Here is a 21568-nt window from a genome sequence, read left to right on the forward strand (position 1 = left end):
GCCCCACCCTGGAACAGGGGGAGGAAAGAACCAACATCCATTGAGTTCCTACTATGTACCAGGGACTATTTGTGTATTACTCATTTATTAACCCAAATAGCCCCATAAGGTAGGCATGATTAACCCGACTTTACGGTTGAGTAAACTGAGGCTCAGAGATTAAATAACTTGCCGAAGGTCACACAACTAGTTAAGTAGCAAAGGTAGAATTCAAACAATCCAGAGCAGATTATACTTTTTCAGTTACACTAAGTGGCTTCAGTAAGTTTCATAGAATTATTCCAAGAATTAAATAAAATAATTTTAATAAAACTTTGAGTCAAACCCAAAGTAGCTATGCAAATATTAGCTCTGTTCATGCATGTGTGTACAAACAATACTTGCATATAGGCAAGTATTCAGATCTACAGTTCCTTGCACATAATAGCCATGTGAATTAGTATCAGTGGAAATGTTTCTCTCCACAAAGCAAATATCTGTACCTTACACAATTCCCCTGTGAACCCCATCATCACCATGGCCATTAAATGCAGTCCCCAGATGAGGTATGAGCATGCTGGTCAAAAATGGATATTCACAGGCTGAGAGCACTTTATGATTACCAAGGGACAAAAAATGAATTAAAATCACACCCTGCTAAGTGCCACAGAAGTATTTTCAAATTAGCATCATTGCTGTTATCTCCTTAGTCCCCGGCATGGGGGTTGTACCTGCTGACATGTCCCTCAGGAAAACTAATATGTTCAAATCGGACCCAAGACAGCTGATTACAGTTTATTTTCCATAGCAATGACAAGGGAACAGGCCTGCTTTGTCAAAGGGGTAAAGTGCTATGGGATCTCTCTGCATCCTGATGAAATGTGTGTTTTCTGAGGGTCATTTCTATGATATACAAATTCCCGGCAAGGCTGAGACTAGAGAGAAGAAAGCAAAGCCCCTAGAGCACAAAATTTTAGGAAGAAATCATTCTCTGGGGCATCCAAGTGCCAACCCTGTACTTGCATGTCCTTGAGAGTAAGCACTGTCTTAAAGCCTGTTCCCTCAGGCATCTTGCTTATGCTAATACAGGTCCTGAATTCTTAGCACTTGAACAAGCACTATCCTATGAAAGAGGGGAAAAGTCTCTCAGAAGACAGTAGCCACTCTCAGAACATGCCACTGACACCTCCATAAGTCGGGTGATATATATTTTTTTTTAATTTCAAGACAGGTAAAGCAACATATGGGAATATTTAAAGACCAAACAGTGCAGGGCGCCTGGATGGCTTAATCGGTTAAGTGTCTGACTTTCGCTTAGGTCATGATCTCGCGGTTTGTGGGTTCGAGCCCCGCGTCGGGCTCTGTGCTGACTGCCAGCTCAGAGCCTGGAGCCTGTTTCAGTCTGTGACTCCCTCTCTCTCTGACCCTCCCCTGCTCACGCTGTCTCTCTCTCTCCTAGAAATAAATAAAACATTAAAAATTTTAAAAAAAAATAAAAATAAAAAAAAATAAAGACCAGAAAGTGCTATTGCCCCAGCATTTGGAAACTATGATACACATGCTTAGGTCCCCCACCATTCCATTTTCTTAAATTTTGAACCCGTGGGGAGGAGGAAGAATAGGGCTATCTACTATGTTCTCTGCACACTGTCTTCCTTCCTCTCCCATCCCTGATCTCCAACAAATCCCAGAGGAAGGAGTGAGAGCATAACAAAGGGCTACCTTACATGTCCAGCTTCCATCCTATTCTGTCAGAAGCCCAGTCTACTGCAACCCCAAAGCACAAATGAGAATTTACTATATAACCCAATGAATTCAGGAAATGATCAGACATTACAGATTAGACAGTAATCCTTTCACATTACCAACCATGTAGATTAGTCTGCCATTGAAGGGAACAAAGGTAGAAAATGCTTTCAGTGTTCAGATGATCCAGGCTGCATTTCTAGCAAATGAAATCAGTGGGTATGTCCTGGTGGGGTCTGAACACCTCAGATAGTATGGACCTAGTGAGCATAAGTCAGACACTGCAATTTTATGGAGGCTGGTAATAAATGTGTCTACTGATGATGCCATGGGCGAATGGAATCAGGGTTCTATTATGTTCCCAGGAACATAGTGCCCTCAGAAGCAGTGAGATAGGAGTGCCCCCTCCACCTGCCAGGAAGTGAGACTGGAAGCTCACTTGCCCCAGCTCAAGAACAATGGTTCCTGGGGTAGGGAATGTGAGGAAGTCTGAGGGAATGGGAGGAGTCTCCAGAGGACAAAGGGTAGAGAATATATAACTGCTTCCTCATGCTGCAACCCCAAGTGCTCACTCAAATTCCCAGGCAAACAGTCTGTTCACCCTCTTTCGGTAATTCTTTGGACTCTAAAGAGTGATTCTTATCCCTGTCACCATCTATAACTTCCAAATAGGGTCTCTCCCCTAAAACAGATGGAAGGCAGACATTACTTACCAGCCATGGGACCTCAGGCAACTCCCATAACTTTTTTGAGCCTCAGTTTCCTCATCCATAAAAAAGCAGTAAAGGCTAGCACAATGCTTGGTGCTCAATAGGGTATTAGTTGCCTGCCCTCCTACAGCTGTCTAAAGTAGAGATTGTTCTTGAATTAGAGAGATCATATTAAAGCACAGAGCCCAATGTTTAGGTCAAAACCTATGCATAATAAACCCATTCCTTTTGCTCTTCCCTACCCTCCCCCGCCAAATCCACATAAACACACTCTATTTTTCCCTCTGGCCCAGACAGGTCCAGGCAGAGGTATGATCTCAGCACTGAAAGGATTGGGGGGCCATCAAGAATTTAAACTTTCCCGGGTATTTCATCATTATAACTGATGCTCAGCCTAGGGCAGAGGTGAAGGAGTCTCTGGAGTGAAAACCCAACCAAATGGGATCTGGTTGCAGATGAGCTTTTGAGGAGAAGGGATGAAACGGAACAAAACAACCAGCTTCAGCAGGGGAGGAATGGCAGAGAGTCACCTTCTCATTACCCTTTCCTTCTCTCCACCTATCCTGCCATTCACATCCTGGATAATGGGTAATGCAGAAATGGTGGGAATGAAGCAGCATTATCTACAATAGCCAAACAATGGAGAGAACCCAAATATCTACTGACAGATGAATGTATAAAGATGTGATATATATACACAATAGAATATTCCTCAGCCAGCAAAAAGAATAAAATCTTGCCATTTGCAATGACATATATGGAGCTAGAGTATATTATGCTAAGCAAAACAAGTCAGTCAGAGAAAGAGAAACATCATATGATTCCATTCATAAGTGTAATTTAAGAAACCAAACAAATGAACATGGGGGGGCAGAGAGAGAGAAAAAACAAACCATAAGAGACTCTTAAAAATAAAGAACAAACTGAGGGTTGGTGGAGGGAGGGAGGTGGGAGATAGGCTAGACAAGTGACGGGTACTAAGGAGGGCACTGGTGATGAGCACTGGGTATTATATGTAAGTGATGAATCACTGAATTCTACTCCTGAAATCAATATCCCACCATTTGTTAACCAACTGCGATTGAAGTAAAAATTTGAAAAGAGAAAGAAAGAAAGAAAGAAAGAAAGAAAGAAAGAAAGAAAGAAAGAAAGAACGAACGAACAAGCAGAAGGAGGGAGGGAGGAAGGAAGAGATGAGAGGGCTCCAGTCACCTGTGTGCTGAGGAGGCAAGTGAATGAGGAAGGAAGGCAGATCCTGTGGCCACTATATCATGCAACCCAGGCAGCTGTTTCTAAGAAACATCCCACATTGAGAGACTGAAGTTAGAAAATGACTGTATTTTCATCTCCAGCATGGCTGTTTGATTCATAATCACCCCCCTCCAGGCCCCAAGGTCCCATAAGACAAGTTATTACACCAACCTTCATGAAGTAAAGACCCATCAGCCAGAATCTCCAGATCCAAAAAAAGTCACTGAAGCTCAAATGATCTAGATGTTTCTGACCTGAATTATCCTGATAATAACCTGAATTGTCAACCTAACTTCAAGGTTATAGGAAGGGCCTGCTCCCCTTCTAGCCAAAGTCCACATCCTATTGAATGGACCATTCTCTTTTTGCTTATTGACTAAAAGACACAGTCTACAAAAGCATATAAAATTCTGCAGATTTTCTTAAGATTAGTCATACTAATATTTCACCCAACCTAATAGGAGATCATTATTCCCTTTCTATTTGCCATCTTTAAATTCCAGAAAAGATAAAAAATAAATAAAAACAAAATCAATTCCAGGAAAACTATAGAAACTATAGTGACAGAAGCAGATCAGTGGTTGCCTGGGCCTAGGGGTCAGGGAGGGAATTGACTATAAAGAGCAAGAGGAAGGGCACCTGGCTGGCTCAGTCGGTACAGCATGAGAGTCTTGACCTTGGGGTCCCCAGTTCAAGCCCAAAATTGGGTGTAGAGCTTACTTTTAAAAAAAAAAAGAGGAGGCAGGAAGAAACTCTCCAGGGTGATAGAGCTGTTGTGTTCCTTGATGTGGGAGAGATTCATCAAACTATATACACGGAATTACCAAATTTTACTATATGTAAATTACATATCAATGGAAATAAAAAACGCTGTTTTTTTTTCCATAGAGCAGCATAACTTAAAAATGTCAATGAAACTGTTTCTGTTACACAGGGATGGAAATATTAGATCTGCCAAAATGTCTCAATAACAAGGTACTTCATCAGAATATGCCGATATTTTGTGGTATAAATCACCATCTGTCAGTTGCCTAAAGTGGAGCTGTGTAACACTGAGCATGTCCACAGCAAATGTTCCTCCATCACATCCTCAAGGAGCATTAGTTAACCCTTCAGAAATTACAGGCAATATCACTCCTCAGGTGGACAAGCAGTAGGGTAGTTTGATACACTAGAAAAAGAAGGCAAGGGTTTTGACTCAACATGAAAACTTGTCATTCCAGAGCTGAAACATGGTATTGCTAGAACTTTTTCCTAATGCCATTCCATATTCTCAACCACCCTTCAGATTTTATTACCAGATCTTCCTGATGATGTCAGAAACTCTCTAGCTCAGTTTCCTTCCCTGAGCTACAGCAATGGATTTCCACCTGTCCAATGATCACCACTCTCTGGATATTTGGCAAGAAACCATAATGTAATGAAAGCAATTCAAACTCAGCATCGTTATTCACAAATCTACCCTTCACCTAGATTCCTAAATCAGAGATGAGCACTCAGGCAATAGGCACTCAGTTACCTAAGACCCAAACTAAAAGGATCTGGAATCCTCTCTCTTCCTCAACCACCATCATATCCACTTGGTCACCAAATTCCATCAATTCCTTGCCCTCTCTCCACATTTTTCATACTTTTCGTGGCAACTACTAGTTCTTTCTCCACTTCCAGTGGGATGATCCTCTTACTCATTTTCTATAGCTGATGCTCTTGGAGCTCCATCTAGTTCCCCTTTACCAACTGATACACTTGTCCCCCAGATGCTGCAGGTGTGAGCTGTTAACAGCCTTTTCTGGAAGACTATCCACAGCTGATGAAACCATCTTACCTGAAGATGTGGGATACCATCTTCCCCTTGAGCTCAGCAGAACAACTTCTAAGATGTATCTCATGCTCCAGAGACCCAATGAGATTAAGCTGAGGTTAGATTCTTCCTGAAACCACATCTTTGCCCAGCTTCTTCCCCTGCTTTGTCCCACTTCCCTCACTCCTATATTTTTTTCCTCTGAGAGCACCCCTTCAATAAATCATAAGAATCCACACCTCAGGCTCTGCATCTAGGGAATCCAACCTAAGACATCCTTCATATTGGCACAAAATTATTTATTTTTAAAGGTATAACTGATCCTGTAACTGTGTATACATTTTTAAAATTTATACTTCATTATTTACATATAATCCAAAGACCTTAGTGTGCCATATAAATTCTTAGCTATTTTTCCAGACACTTCTCTCATTTGTCCCCTGTCCCAAATGCTCACTCCAATTAGGTCTTCTACCCTTCCTTTCTACTAAACTATTCCACTTCCCCAAAAAGTAATGTTCTCTCATACCTCTAGATAAGCTCATGTTCTTCCCTTTGCCTGCAATTCATTTCATCATTTTGTCTAAGCCCCTGTTCATCCTTTAGACTCAGGTTAAATATCACCTCCTCCTTACACTTTTTCTGAGCCTTCCCACCCTCTTATACAGAGTCAGATGCCCTATCCACCATACTCAATTGGTGTTGTATACACACCTCTATCACAGCATTTGCCTTGTTGTGTTGTATTCCCATGTTACCATCAAGATAATTCAGTGTGTTTTTGTGACATTGTGAGTTTTATAAGGACATCTTTGTATCCCCAGTGCCTAGCACAGTGCCAGTACACAATAGGTACTCACACATATTTATTGAATATATGTACAATGAGTCTTCCATCTCTAGCCCTGGGACTGCCCTTTACCTTTGTCTCTTTTCTTTCCAAAACAAAGGTTTAGACTCCTTGTACACCTTATACTGCTTCCTGAAAAGTCCAGTGTTTACCATGGTTTCCCTCCCCAGATATTTCTGGGGTGTCTAAGGGATATATTTGTATCCCAGGACTCATCTTGGATTTGTCATGGACTTGTCATCTGCTACTTGTCATGTCTGGATCTGAATTACTACTCTAAGCTCCTCTGTAGGTCACTACTTGGAATAGCCAGCTTCTCCAGGTCACCTGAGCAATCTTAGTGCCAATTCTCCCCAAGTGAAAACATAGACTCTCCTTTAATCTCCCAAGACAAGCCTTAGACTGGCTATGGTATTCAACAGACCTTTACCTATAGGGAGTTACAACACAGGGAGGACCCACAATTTGGTGTTGTTCCCAGAATCTGTAGAGCCATGCCTCTGAATACATAGTCTCCCAATATACATGCCCCCATGTTTCAAAGCCAACTTACTACTTCCATGGACAGAAGCATCCCGCTTAGGAACCAATGCCTTACACTGCCCTTTTCTCCAGCTAGAGAAGGAAATCCTTTCTTCACCTTCCAGTCAGTACCAAAAACAATGTCTGCAGAGTTGCAACTGTCACAATGAACAACACTTTACATCATTTTGAGATTGGCTCTTTCAACATGATCTCAAACTGTTCTTTCCAAGAAGGATCTACACTTTATCTTTGCATTACCAAAGGCACAGTGAAATGTTAAGGTCCCCTGACCAAAAACAAGAAAAAAAGAAAGAGAACAGTACTCCTGTCTTCCACAATATAAAATATCTATCTGCAAAAACAAAAAAGCCACACAAAAATAAAAACAAATCAAGAAACAGAAAACTGCTATTATCTTTAAAATAGGAAAGTTCACTAACCATCAAGCTTTGACAAACATTATATTACCCTAATGAAATGAGTATAAATAAATGGATTAAAGAGTAAACTATATATATCCACATGAAGGGATTAAGTAAGGATTTAGGAAAGGGAGTTGAGAGAAGGAATGATTTAAACCTATAGAGAATGGTGGGGGGGGGAGGGGGACAAGGACTCATTCCAGGTGAAAGAAATCACAGAGCAAAGGTCAGAGGCCTGGGTACAGACTTTCACAGCACTTTCTAGGAAAACTGTGGGAGATTCATGCATCATTCAGGAGCAGTCAGCCTCGAAGGGGAATAAGATTCCTTCCAGTACTGGTATCTACTCCTTCTATAAGGAACTGATTTGAATGAGTTATTTCTGTTGTTGTTGTTGTTGTTACTGTTGCCTCTTTATACATTTCTACATGTCACACATTTTTTGCAAGGAATATTTACCACCTTATGCTAAATCTAAAAAAAAAAAAAAAACAGAAAACAATGACAACAACAACAAGAAAAAAACATGGCAAACTGGTGCAGCCACTCTGGAAAACAGTGTGGAGGTTCCTCAAAAAATTAAAAATAGAACTCCCCCATGACTCAGCAATAGCACTACTAGGAATTTATCCAAAGGATACAGGAGTGCTGATTCATAGGGGCATATGTACTGCAATGTTTATAGCAGCACTATCAACAATAGCCAAATTATGGAAAGAGCCCAAATGTCCATCAACAGATAAATGTATAAAGAAGATGTGGTAATGTGGTATGTGTGTGTATATATACATATGTGTATATATATATACACACACACACACACAATGGAATACTACTTGGCAATGAAAAAAATGAATTCTTGCCATTTGCAACAAAATAGATGGAATGGAGAGTATTACGCTAAATGAAATAAGTCAAAGAAAGATGTATGTTTTCACACATATGTAGAATTTGAGAAACTGAACAGAAGACCACAGAGAAAGGGAAGGAAAAATAAGTTACAGAGGGGGAGGTGAACCACAAAAGACTCTTAAATACAGAGAACAAACTGAGGGTTTATGGGGGTGGGGGGTTGGGGATATGGGGGAAATGGGTGATGGGCACTGAGGAGGGCACTTGTTGGGATGAGCACTAGGTATTGTATGTAAATGATGAATCAGGGAACCTACTCCCAAAGCCAAGACTACACTGTATATTAGCTAACTTGACAATAAATTATAACAAAGAAAGAAAGAAAGGCTACAATATTCATAATTCTTAAAACAAACTCTCCTAAGGAAGATCCAGGTTAACAGTCAAATTAAAAGGAGAGAATCTGCATTTAGAAAACATAGCCCTCTCTTGTGGCACATTTACTAAGAAGATAATTCAGCCCCAAAAGCAATATCTCTCAAATACGGCAGAGACTGGCAACAGATCTATATTCATACCACCTCATCTTGATGAAGGTAAAGAGGCACAAATGTTCCCTTGGAAAATCTTGGCAAGAGCCAGAGATAAGCAGGATGGTAGGGAGGGTTTTACTTCATCCCAGAAATACACCTTCTAGGGACTAAACCAAGAAGGAAAAAGTATCTGTGTGCAAAGATCAAGTAGCCTCACCTGCACTGAGAGTACCAAAAAAAAAAAAAATGGATTAGAGATTTCAAACAGCTGAAGTTCACACTAGAGGAGGAATGGATGAATTCAACATTATGTGCTTCTCAGAAAGAAAGCTCTCAAAGAAATATGAGAAAAGAAGCTATAGTTAGAATGCAGCCTGGCCCGTGGGATAAAAGAAATCCTTCAGACTTGGGAATCATCATCAAGATTAATGCCAACTCACATGGAAAACATGAGGCATCATTTGGAAGATGGAAGCCCAACATGAAATACCTGAATGAGCCAAAAAAGGGACAAAAGAATGCCTGGAAACGAGAAAACAATGGAGGGGCCATGTGATAATTCAAAGCGAAACATGGAGAAGGCAAAGGTCGATGGTAAAATAGGAAGAGCTGCCAGTGGGACAAGCGGAATGAAGAATGAAGTGAGCACAGGGGCAGAGGAAAGGAGCACTGAATGAAGAGGTCACTAGGCCAGGTGCTGCCTTCTTCATGAAGTGACTCTGCCACCTGGCCAACAATACTTCAAGATAAAGAAGAAATCATCTGCCAGTTTTGAGCTCTGTGACTGTATGATTTGTAGCTAAGGTCCTAACTTTCAACCAGGTGCTCCAGATTAGCGCACTTCACTAGAGATAACAAAAAATTTTTTGAAATAAAATAAGTCAGTGGATTTAGGCCATATGTCTGTATCTTAAAGCAAAAGGGAGTAGAAAGCATTTGGGAAACATTGGCTTAAGAAAACACAGGTTAGGGGCACCTGGGTGGCTCAGTCAGTTGAGTATCCGACTTCAGCTCAGGTCATGATCTCACAGTTCCTGGGTTCGAGCCCCGTGACAGGCTCTGTGCTGACAGCTAGCTCAGAGCCTGGAGCCTGTCTTCAGATTCTGTGCCTCCCTCTCTCTCTGACCCTCCCCTGCTCATGCTGTCTCTCTCTCTCAAAAATAAATAAAACATTAAGAAAAAAAAAGGAAAACACAGGTTAGCAATCCAAAGGGTTTTCTAGGTCAGAGGAGAGGGCATACTAGGGCTCTGGGATTAATCACTATGGAATTGCCCCATTCTGGGCATCCAAACTGATGGAAAATCCCTGAAAAGTGTATTAAGGGAATCTCTATTCTACAGAGAGAGCTGAAAAAGAGGTCTGCAAATGGAAGACTGGAAGCAAAGAGAGAACTCATACATTTTCTTATTACCCTCAGGGAAGAGAGAGGGAAGCTAATCAGCTCTGAGATAGTAAGGCAGGACTTAACCCAAGATAAAACAAAGGCCATACCACAGTTACATGGAGACCTGCAAGGCAAATCAAATTCTTTTTTCTTTTAATTGATTTTATACTCTCAAATAACATTTGTAATCTATTTGCAATATGTGGGATCTCTTCACTCTGTCCACTGCCCATCACCCATGGACTCACATATGCAAAAGAAGTTTCATAATGATATACACTGAAGAAGCAGGCACAATGTCTGGCCTATAATTAGTACTCCACAGATAGCATATAGTCACTTATTCATTTATTCAACATTCATTGACTGCCTACTATATGCAAGGCATTGTTCTAGAATGAAAATTTAGCATTTTTTTAAAAAGAAGACAAAGCCCGGGGCGCCTGGGTGGCTTAGTCGGTTAAGCGTCCGACTTTCGCTTAGGTCATGATCTCGCGGTTCGTGGGTTGGAGCCCCGTGTCGGGCTCTGTGCTGACTGCCAGCTCAGAGCCTGGAGCCTGTTTCAGTCTGTGACTCCCTCTCTCTCTGACCCTCCCCTGCTCACGCTGTCTCTCTCTCTCCTAGAAATAAATAAAACATTAAAAAAAAGAAGAAGAAGACAAAGCCCTCACAAAGTTTATATTCCAATGGGAGAAACTGGCAAATGTGCAAATATATATAATAACAAAGGCAGAGAGTAGTAAACACTATGACAAAGAAGTAGATTAAGGGGATGGATAATGACTAGGGATTTCTTTAGATCAGGCAGTTGAGAAAGTCTCTCTGAGGATGTGGCATTTAAGCAGGACCTGGCATGGAGGAGGGCACCTGTGGAGATGAGCACTGGGTGTTATATGGAAACCAACTTGACAATAAACTATTTGTAAAAAAAAAAAAAAAAAAAAAAAAAGCAGGACCTGGATGAAGTGAGGAAGCATCATGCAGGAAGAAGGCAAAGGCAAGGCCCTGAGTCAAGAACCAACAAGGAGGTAAGTGGGGCTGGATCAGAGTGAGGGAGGAGAAATGGAGTGGATGATCAGGCTGGAGAGAGAGATAAGGGCCAGGCCATGGTGGTCTTTGTGGGCCATGCAAAGGACTTTGGACAGCATTCTGCATGTGGGGGAAGCCACTGGAGGGTCTCAAGTAGGAGAGTCGTGTGATCTGATCTCCATCTTAAAACCATAACTGTCACAGGTTTGTAGAGAGCTAACTGTGGAGTATGGGAAAGCAAGGGTCTAAGCAGGAGAAAGCTCAGTCAGGTACTGAGGAGACCATGACAGCTTGGGGGTCAGAACAGAAGGCAGTTTCTCCCATCCCCCAAAGAAAAGTTACCCCAAAAGTATTTTGGTCAACATGAATATATGCTTTCCAGAATATGAATTAAATAGTCAAGTTTCTACTTAGTATTTTCATTTCATTCACATACATATTTAAATTAAATCTACAGAATCAATCTAGAAATATCAATTTATAAATACTTCCCCCTTGTCAATCTCACATTACATAAAGTAATTTTATTGAAACTCATCACAAGCATGATTGGCCTCAGTATCTTTTTAGAACCATTTTTTGGGTCACTTCACACAAACTTTCAAGGCATACCAACTTCACTTTCATCTAGGCCTGTTTTGAGTCCATGCATAAGGCTGTGGCTGAATGTTTATCTCAAGCAATAAGTACCCATTGGTAAGGATTCAGATTTTAAAGTAGTACTTTCATCTTAATGTAGGTTCCTGGAAAGCAGGGATGTTGTTCTGTTAACTACTGTATCCCACTGTCTAGAACAGGGATCAGCAAATACGGCTGGTGAGCCAAATTTGTGAATAAAGCTTTTGTAAACAAAGTTTTATAGGAACACCACCACACCTATTCATTTGCATACTCTCTATGGCTGCTTTCGCTTTGTAATGACAGAGTTGAATAGGTGGGAGAGATTACGTGGCTTGCAAAGCCTAAATACTTACTATATGTCCCTTTACAGAAAAAGTTGGCTGACCTCTGGTCTAGAGCACTGTCCAGCACATAGTAGGCACTCAACAAAATATGGTACTCATTAGATGACTATAAGACAACTCCTTAGGGTCACCTTGGTGGCTTAGTTGGTTAAGTGTCCAACTTTGGCTCAGGATATGATCTTGTGGTTTCATGAGTTCAAGCCCCAGATGAGACTCTCTGCTGTCAGCATGATGCCTGCTTCAGATTCTGTCTCCCTTTCTCTGCCCCCCACTCTCAAAAATAAATAAACATTTTAAAAAATTTAAGACCACTTATTTTTCAAGGGATAATTTAAAGAAAGGAAAAAATCACAAACCTTATTTTCTGTGGTATTTGCTGAATTTGTCCTCAAGCGCCCTCCACACTAGCCCCTTCTAGTGGTTCTTTTCAAGCACTAAGTGGTATAAAAGCCTTTCTGTCTAATTCTTAAGGGAGTGTTTTCAAGGCAGCTCTCCTTCCCTCTGTGGCATGAATAACTCTAAAGACATCACTTCTCCCCTCTGTGCCTCCATTTTCCACAACTTGAAAACAGAGTGTTTGTGGAACTCATAGGTCAAGTGTTTTCAGAGGAAAGGCACTGCAGTTAGGAGTGTTTGACTTTTATATCTGGAAAAAGCAAAAGGGCAGGAGAATGCGAAGCCCATATGCACATGGAGGGATAGAAAGGTGGGTCAGCAGCTGGAGCCAGTGGAAAGCAAGGCCCTGGGAAGATAGCACCTTTTGAAAAGGGACGTCTTTCTCCATGTGTTCAAGCCACTCATAAAAGCATGCTTTGAAGGGGTCCTGAGATTCTGTTCCATTCCATGTTCAAAAACAACGTATGAAATTTTCTGATCTTTATAGAGTACACAGACTCTCTCAGAAAAGAGTTCTCACCAGTGCTCCTTGGAGGTACTTTGGAAAGGTTTGCAGGTAGCTCAGCCTGGCTAAGGCTCTGTCAACAGCGGCACTGCTAGATATAAAATCAGCAGAAAAAAATTTAAGCTAGAAAATTGAAAGAATGGTGATTGCTTTATTTCTTCTTGTAGAGCAAAGTGGAGATTACCTCCCTCTGTTGAAACAGAATCTAGTCTTAGGAGGCAGAGAGCCTACATTTTTTGGCACTTTAAGGGCTTCTGTCTCACCCTCTCTATCTTCTGCAACCTGTAAAGGAGCAGAAAGGAGCTCTGGAAAGAGCCAAATCCTTTAAAAATATTTTAGCAGACATTTGTGCAAAAGTACAATCCTAGGAGAAATTTCTGTCACCTGAAATACCCTAAGGGGAAGCATCAAGTAACTGTGAGGGCTTTTGTGGCCAAGTCTGAAGACCTGGAGACACAACCCTGCCTGGGAGCAGCCCACAACACACTTCTCAATATGCAAGCAAGAACCCTTCTGTTAAAGCCACACTAGTAACTGGGCCCCACTTTCTTCATTAAATATGATCACAAGATGGTAATGAAAAAAATTTGCTCATAATAAACATGAGGACACCTATAGCAAATAAGTTGTCTTACTGTGAGAACACATCTCAGGCAGACCTGAGATGATGGATTTAAGAACCACAAGCCAGCAGGTGAAATGAGGAAGGGAGACCAAGGAAGTAAGGAAGCCATAAAGTGTCAGATATCAAGCCAGCTACCACTGTGGTTCAGTGACTGAGTGACAGCTGCTGAGATGGTATTAGTTCCCTCAGCATCCTACCCCAGGCAAAGGGATACAGATATTAGAAGCTGGAAGGGATGGAACACATTAATATGGTTAAGTTCCAATGGATATGGGTAGTATGCCCATAACACCTGCTGCAGAGTCTCTCAATGAGCTTCCTCTCATCTTTCTTTGCCCACAAAATACTACCTCAAATACTTGGAAGCAAGAAGTTGCCTGGGATGGCGACATCTGCCACATTCACAGGGCTTGTTATCTTTTGAATAGATTACCTCTGTCTAGGGAAATCCCCATATTATAAATTCAATCTCCCCAAAGTAGAACACAAATGCCCAGCCTCCCTTGCAGCTAGGAAACAGGCCTGAGATTTAGCTCTGCCAATCAGGCACACATAGGTAACACTGTATTTTAGAAATGTGCAATGTATGAGGCAGGCTGAGGAGCACATCCCTTGCTCCTGGAAGAGGAGTGGCAGAAGTATGCAGTGTTTGGTGGTGGAGGCAGCAAACCATGAAGATTTTCCACTAGTTAAGAGCAGAATTTCTGGCACAAAAGTGGCAGCAGGGCTGATATCTTTAGCACTTACAGTAAATCTGGTTTCCTGGCATGTAGTGCTCAACAACTTCAGGGCTTTCTCATCAGGCCAGTTAACTATAGCTGGGTGTAAGTGATCCTCCTAGAATCCTGACCCCTAATGTGTTTCTCCCCACTACTCTTTAATGTCCTTAACATCAATCCCTTTCTTCCTTAAATCAGCCAGAGTAGATTCTGCTTTTCATGACTAAGCCCATGACTGATACAGGTGGAAAAAAATGAATGGTAAATGACATAGTATGACATGGTACAGCATTTTAGAAAAGCATAAAGAAACCCAAAGAGGCCATGTGGTCTCCCCTCTTTCTCATAAAGTGGGTTACCTATAAATTATTTCAAATGAGAAACTAGTTTTCAAGTCCTCAGAGAGAAAATTCTGCACAACCTTAAAAGTATATTATTCCAGGAACCTAAAACACCCAATACCCAAGGTTCTATAAGGACATACAAGAACTTTTTATAGCCATTTTTTAAACGAACTTAAATCACATATTTTTCTCACTGAATTTACCTTTAATGATTTTAATTTTATTATACATGAAGCTGTCAATTACCAAACATTAGGAAATCATCATTTTCACTATCTTCTAGTTCAGTGTGAGTCAGACAAAAATTTGAGAAGAGACAAAAATGTCAATATTATACTTAATATAAAAAACAGTTTCCATGTCACATGGGCATCAAAAACATTTGTTTTCAAAAAAGAGATTTCTTTCAGTTCCTTTTCTACTCTCCATCTTTTAAGGCCAAAGGAGGTGGTCAAGAACATCCCCTCAAATCTCTGACTCAAAAGTCAACACGAGGGAGTCCATCTGAATTCCTTTCTTATCTTGTGAAAATGACATCCCCCTTTCAGGGGTATGAATTCATCTTACTCCAGCTCGTAAAGGATGTCTGTCCTCTGATGTTTGTACTTAATGGCAAGAGTTATGATGATGACAATTACATTTGTGTCAGTGGTTTTCAGAAATCATTGGGAGGGCACCAGGTCTCAGTAGTATTGCATTAACATCTTACCTTAAATGTTTTACTTACTGACCTTAAAGTTTTTCAAAATTCATATTTTTCTTAGGCACTACAAGAAAATATTATAAATATAATAAGCGTAATGTTTCATGAACAAATCAAGTTATACTGCATAGGGAATAAGACTTGGAATCAGACAAGCCTAGAGTCTGAGGAATGATCCTCCCTTAATTACAACCTGATCCTCCACAGCTGTTAACTACTTACCTGGGGCAAATCACCTAACTTCTCTTAGGCTTAGTTTCTTCATCTGTAAAATGAGCACAAGACCTACCACTTAGGACTATTGTGAGGATTCAATGAGATAATATGTAAAGTAAGTAAAACACGCATGGCATTTAATAAACATTTAGTGCATTATAGCTGTTGTTTTTCTTTTTCTTATTAACTTAACTGGCCATCTATGCATCTGTACATGATTATTTTTTTAATGTTATTTATTTTGAGAAAGAGTGTGCACATGCACACATGCAAATAAGAGAGAGAGAGAGAGAGACAGAGAGAGGAGAGAGAGAATCCCAAGCAGGCTCCACACTGTGCAGAACCTGACATGGGGCCCAACGCCACAAACTGTGAAGTCATGACCTGAGCCAAAATCAAGAATCGGGCACTCAACTGACTAACACGCCCAGGTGCCCCAAGTAGATGAATCTTTTCAAATAAATACTATATATATTTTAATGTGAATGAGATTTTTCTTTTATGTCTTGGCTTCAGAATTTCACCAAGTTTTGCAGATCTCATCTTCTGTGATCTAAGCTATTATTACCCATTTATTAAACTCTTGTGTTGATGATCATCTCCTCCATCATACCTTCCAACTGCTGCCAAAGTTCTTTCTTCTGGTGATGTGATGAGCACACCATCCCACACTTTAAAGTGCCAAAGTGGCTTCTCATTTCCCTGTGGATCCAATTCAAGCTCTTCATCACCTGTAGCACCATTTCCATCCCCCTCCCAAGGCCATTTTCCCACCCCCAGCTATGTATCGGAGCCCAGGAGGCCTTAAAGTATCTTTCTCAGATTCTCTTCCTTAATAAATTACACTCAGGAGTGCCTGGGTGGCTCAGTTGGCTGAGCATCCCATTCTTGGTTTCAGCTCAGGTCATGATCCTAAGATCACAGGACTGAGACCTGTGTCCGGCTCCATGCTGAGTGTGGAGCCACCTTAAGATTTGCTCTCACCCTCTCTGCCCCTCCCCCCTTCATGTGCACACAAGTCTGCTCTCTCTCTCTCTAAAATAATAAAATAAAAATAATAAAATAAATTACACTCAGAGAAGTAAAGTGTAGAATAATTAGTGATACCAGTACCCAGAGTTAAGAGCTACCAATGCTCTTACACAGATCTAGGTAGGACCCTAACACCACTATGTTTTTAAAAGCTGCTCCTCCACTCCCATGCCATATTTCAAGTTTTTCTGTTATATACTTCAGCTCAAACTCAACCCTCCCTCATTATTTATTATTTATTTATTGGTCTCGCTTAGACTGCAAGCTGATTAAGGGCAGAGAGAATATCTTGTTCATGGCAGTAACCTATCTCCACACACATGCTCCTGGCAAACTCCTTTAGATTGTACGTCCTTCAAAAAAAATGCTTGTTTGCTTATCTTTTTAAAGTTAAGTGTTCCTCTGAGGCGCTTGGATGGCTCAGTCCATTAAGCATCATACTCTTGATTTTGGCTCAGGTCATGCAGGATCTCATGGTTTATGAGTTTGAGCCCTGCATCAGGCTCTGTGCTGACTATGCAGAGCCTACTTGGGATTCTCTCTCTTTCTTTCTTTCTCTCTCTCTCTCTCTCTCTCTCCCCTTCCCCTGCTTGCTCTCTCTTAAAATAAAATAAAACAAAATGAAAAACTTAAAAAGTGTTCCTCTGCAGAAAAAGGGGAGCCCTCTTGCACTCCTGGTGGGAATGCAAACCCATGCAGCAGCCACTCTGGAGAACAGTATGGAGGTTCCTCAAAAAGTTAAAAATAGAATTACCCTACCATCCAGCAAGTGCACTAGGTAATTACCCAAAGTAATCTGGGTACAAATTACTGACACAAAATACAGATTCAAAGGGGTACATGCACCCCAATGTTTATAGCAGCATTATCAACAATAGCCAAACTATGGTGAGAGCCCAAATGTCCATCAACCAATGGATAAAGATGTGGGGTGTGTGTGTGTGTGTGTGTGTGTGTATAATGGAATATTACTCAGTATCAAAGAATGAAATTTTGCCATTTGCAATGATGTGGATAGAGCTACAGTGTATTATGCTAAGCGAAACAGGTCAAAGAAAGACAAATACCATATGATTCCACCCATATGTGGAATTTAAGAAACCAAACAGATGAACATATGGGAGAGGATAGGGGACGGGAAACAAACCATAAAAGACTCTTCAAGATAGAGAACAAATCGAGGGTTGATAGAAGGAAGGGGCTGGGGAATAGGGTAGACAGTGATGGGTATTAAGGAAGGCACTTGTTATGATGAGCACCGGGTGTTGTATTTAAGTGATGAATCACTAAATTCTACTCCTGAAACCAATATTGCACTGTATGTTAACTAACTAGAATTTAAGTAAAAATTTGAAAATAAATAAAGTTAAATGTTCCTCTCTTTGCATTTATAACATAGCAGATTATTTTGTGCTGAATGCCTTGTTCCCTCCAAGCCCAGAACATCAAAAGTGGTCAGTAAAAAATCTTAGAAAGATGTATTTTCAGACAACCATGCCTTAAATACCACCATAAGGATGACACCAAACCTGGGACCACGGAACCCACAAATATCTTCAGAGACTGAAAGGAGCATCATAGGAGCACTCCACAAGTTTGCAGAGAATTCTGCAAGTCATAAGATGTTTGAGACAGGAAGGGCGTTAGGGGTCCTATTACCCAACATCTTCAAGAAACGAGAAAAGAAAGGAGAACATGACTTGCTGAAGGTAATCCAGACATTTTGGTTGAGAAGGACCTGGAGCCCCCAGCCTCTCTCCGCTCAATTCTGTTCTGTATGCATTGCCTGGGGAGGTCAAACCACCTTCATGGTATCTGGAAAAGCCATCCGACCTCTTCTGGACCAATGGGAAGCCATCTGTAAATCTGGCAGACTTTATCCAGCATTCCTGGGTGACGACAGGACAGTGACTTTAGTGACTGGTCCCTGAGCACTCCCTCAGCATCCCTATATCCTGTCTTCCCCACAATCAATCCTTTCTAATCTTTCAATTATCACCCCAGAACTTGAGAATGAAGTCAAAAGGAGAGAAGGCCACCATGACTGTTCTCCATACCTCTTCTCCTGCACATAATCCCTGGGCAGTGATTCCTTTTGCCAAAAGCCCAACTCCCAAAATAGTGCAGTGCATTGGCTGAGGTCCAGGAGTTAATAGAGATGGCAGCATTGTGTCTTATTACCCATTTTAACTGAGCTAATTTAGAATTTGCCTGACCAAGAGTATCATAAAATGTACTCCTCAAGATGAGATTGTTAATTACCACAGGATGATTCGCCTATGTTTGGTGGCTGGGCAGAGGTGGAGGGGAAAGGCTCGTTTCCAAAAATAATCCCTCCCTCCTCACCAAATAGGAATTAAATGTGGGAAAGGGCAAAGGGGATAGGCAGAGAGATTCACCCACAGGAACTAAATAGGGTTATAATTAGTTTGTGTGTTTGCAGGTGTCATCTTTCACCCGCCGCTGTGGAGGAGACTGCGGGTTAGCTCAGAATCTTCTGTGTCTCTGGGAGAAGGGCACTGAGATCCTTGGGGTGTTAGAGGAAGAGCTCGAAGCAAGATGACTGCTAGGAGCAAGGCAAGCAAAGTCTCTGTAGTACAGAGAGACACTGGATGCAATGACCCTGGAATAAAACACCGTTTACTGACAGTAGCTCCCCGCAGCTATTACAGGGCTGCAGGAGAGCGTTCTAATTAGTGAGGGTTGTCGGCACTCCCATTATAATCCCCAGTTGAATGAGCTAAGTGTTTGTCACAGTCACTTCAAGTCACAGCCTCTGAAACACAGCCTTGAGTGGCCAGTCTCAATTTGTTTTACGCCATGACTTATTCTAACCATACTTCATATGAACCTCAAATGTATATTTAACTAGAGCCATCTCATATAAATGCGATTCAATTCCCGCAGCTGTCTCATTGCTGAGATGTCTATCATTTTACAAAAACATCCTCTCAAAGCACACTCTTTCCAAATGTTTCCAAGATATGAACCATACATTATATTCGAAGCATTTTCTTCCACCACTTTGCTCACTGTTTCCTCCATACACTGGGTCTTGACCTCACCACAATGTTTCTGAGTAAACAGGAATTTGTTCCTGCCTCTGGATGGATTAGATTGTAGTCTTATGTATTTATTAGTCAGTCAGAAGATTGTGTTCTGTGAATTCATCCTAAGCATATTCACCTTAATATTTGTTAATCCATGAAACCCATATGGAATGTGAACTGTTTAGATATTTAATCTTACTGTTATGCCATAAACCTTTACATGACATGATCTACCTTGATGTATAGACCAGCCTTATTAAAAGTAATGAGTGCCTTGCATTCTGAATCAAGACAGTATTTTCAAGAACAGGAATAAAACTCAAATGGGTTGATATATGTGTAAAAACATGATTCTTATGGATGCAATCTTGTGAGCACTGCCTCCTTTCTTGGCAAGCCTCTTGTCCACAGCCACAATTCTCAGGAGAACTCTAGGGTAAAGAGTGAGGAGGGGGAAGCCTTATTTTCCTGAAGTACCAGACAATACCCTAGGTAAGTATATCAAATGTCAGTCTTCCCTTAGGCAGTATGAAGCTGACCTAATCTTAAATCAGACACCAAAACCAGTGGTTTTATAAAACAAGAGAAGTCCAAAAGATACTAAGAAAACAGAGCCCACATTAAATACTTTTGGAGATCTATGTGAAATAAATATTAAAGTTGCTTGATGTGAATTCGTCTGTTAAACAATGCAGGATCATTAACAGTCAAATCGAGTATCATTTCAATTCACAGAGCCATATTCTAACATTTTGAGAAATTTAACAACATTTTTAAACTTTGTATTATGGAAGTTTATGAACATATACAAAAGCAGAGAAAGTAGTTTAATGAACCCCATGTACCGAACACATAGCTGCAACACTATCAACTCCTGGAAAATCTTATTTCATCTCTATTCATCATCACTACCACTACCCAACCTAGATATTGTTAGAGTTAAATTCAGACTATTTCAAGAAATTTAAGCAGACATTTCACCTGCCTTAGAAAGTCCACTTGGGGATAGAATACCAGCTCCCGTTAATACTTAGGGCCTATCCCTGCTACATTCACACCCCTACCATCCTCAAGAAGGCCTCAAAACTGTCCACGGCCACCAGAGATGTCTTTGCAGGGGTGTCTTCAAACACACTACAAACCTCATCAGTAGCCAAAAATGCAAGTGAGTGACTGGGTACCACAAGGAAGAACAATTACCAGATGATCTTACAACCTCAGAGGCAGCACTACCTACTCGAGGCCTGAGAATGGCCTTCATGAGCCAGATGGAACAGCATTTCCCAGTCACTAAGGCCACAATACCAAGTGCTCTACTCTCACGAAACTGAAAATAATATCATCCTTCCCAGAGAAAAGCTTACTTTCCTTAAAAACAAAAATATAAACATACACAAGTGAACAAGTATAGTCTTAATTTTACAGAAATATATATGGAAAGTGCTATTATTGAAATGAACACCCTCCAAAAGAATTTAATAGAGCTTGTAATGAGATACCAAAAGCTGGAGACTTCCATGTCCTCATCACTATTTATACATTTCAGAATATTCTTTCTGGAATCACAGTAGGAAAACATTTAAGGAAAAAACACATTTGCACCCCCTAGAAAGCTACTTAACTTATCCCTCAGGATGTGTAGGAGCTTGGGGGTGTTGACAAATGTGCAAAATAAATATGTAAGGTAGTAATGACCAGTAAGCATTTTAAGGGTCTGAAAATATTTTTTAAATCAGTAAGTCCCTGATCTTGGCACATTAGCAAGTATTGGTATACTAAAATGATCTGCCTGGAAGGCATGGAAATGTCAGACATTCTCCAATGGAAAGCAAACAAGTTTAACAAGATGAGCCTGTTCTAAACTTCTAATTTTGCCCATAAAAGCAATGGTAAATCGAGCCATTAATGAGCAAATTTATTTTTAGATGAT

This window comes from Crocuta crocuta, unplaced genomic scaffold (assembly GCF_008692635.1).
Source record: "Crocuta crocuta isolate KB4526 unplaced genomic scaffold, BGI_CrCroc_1.0 scaffold102, whole genome shotgun sequence".
Lineage (NCBI taxonomy): Eukaryota > Metazoa > Chordata > Mammalia > Carnivora > Hyaenidae > Crocuta > Crocuta crocuta.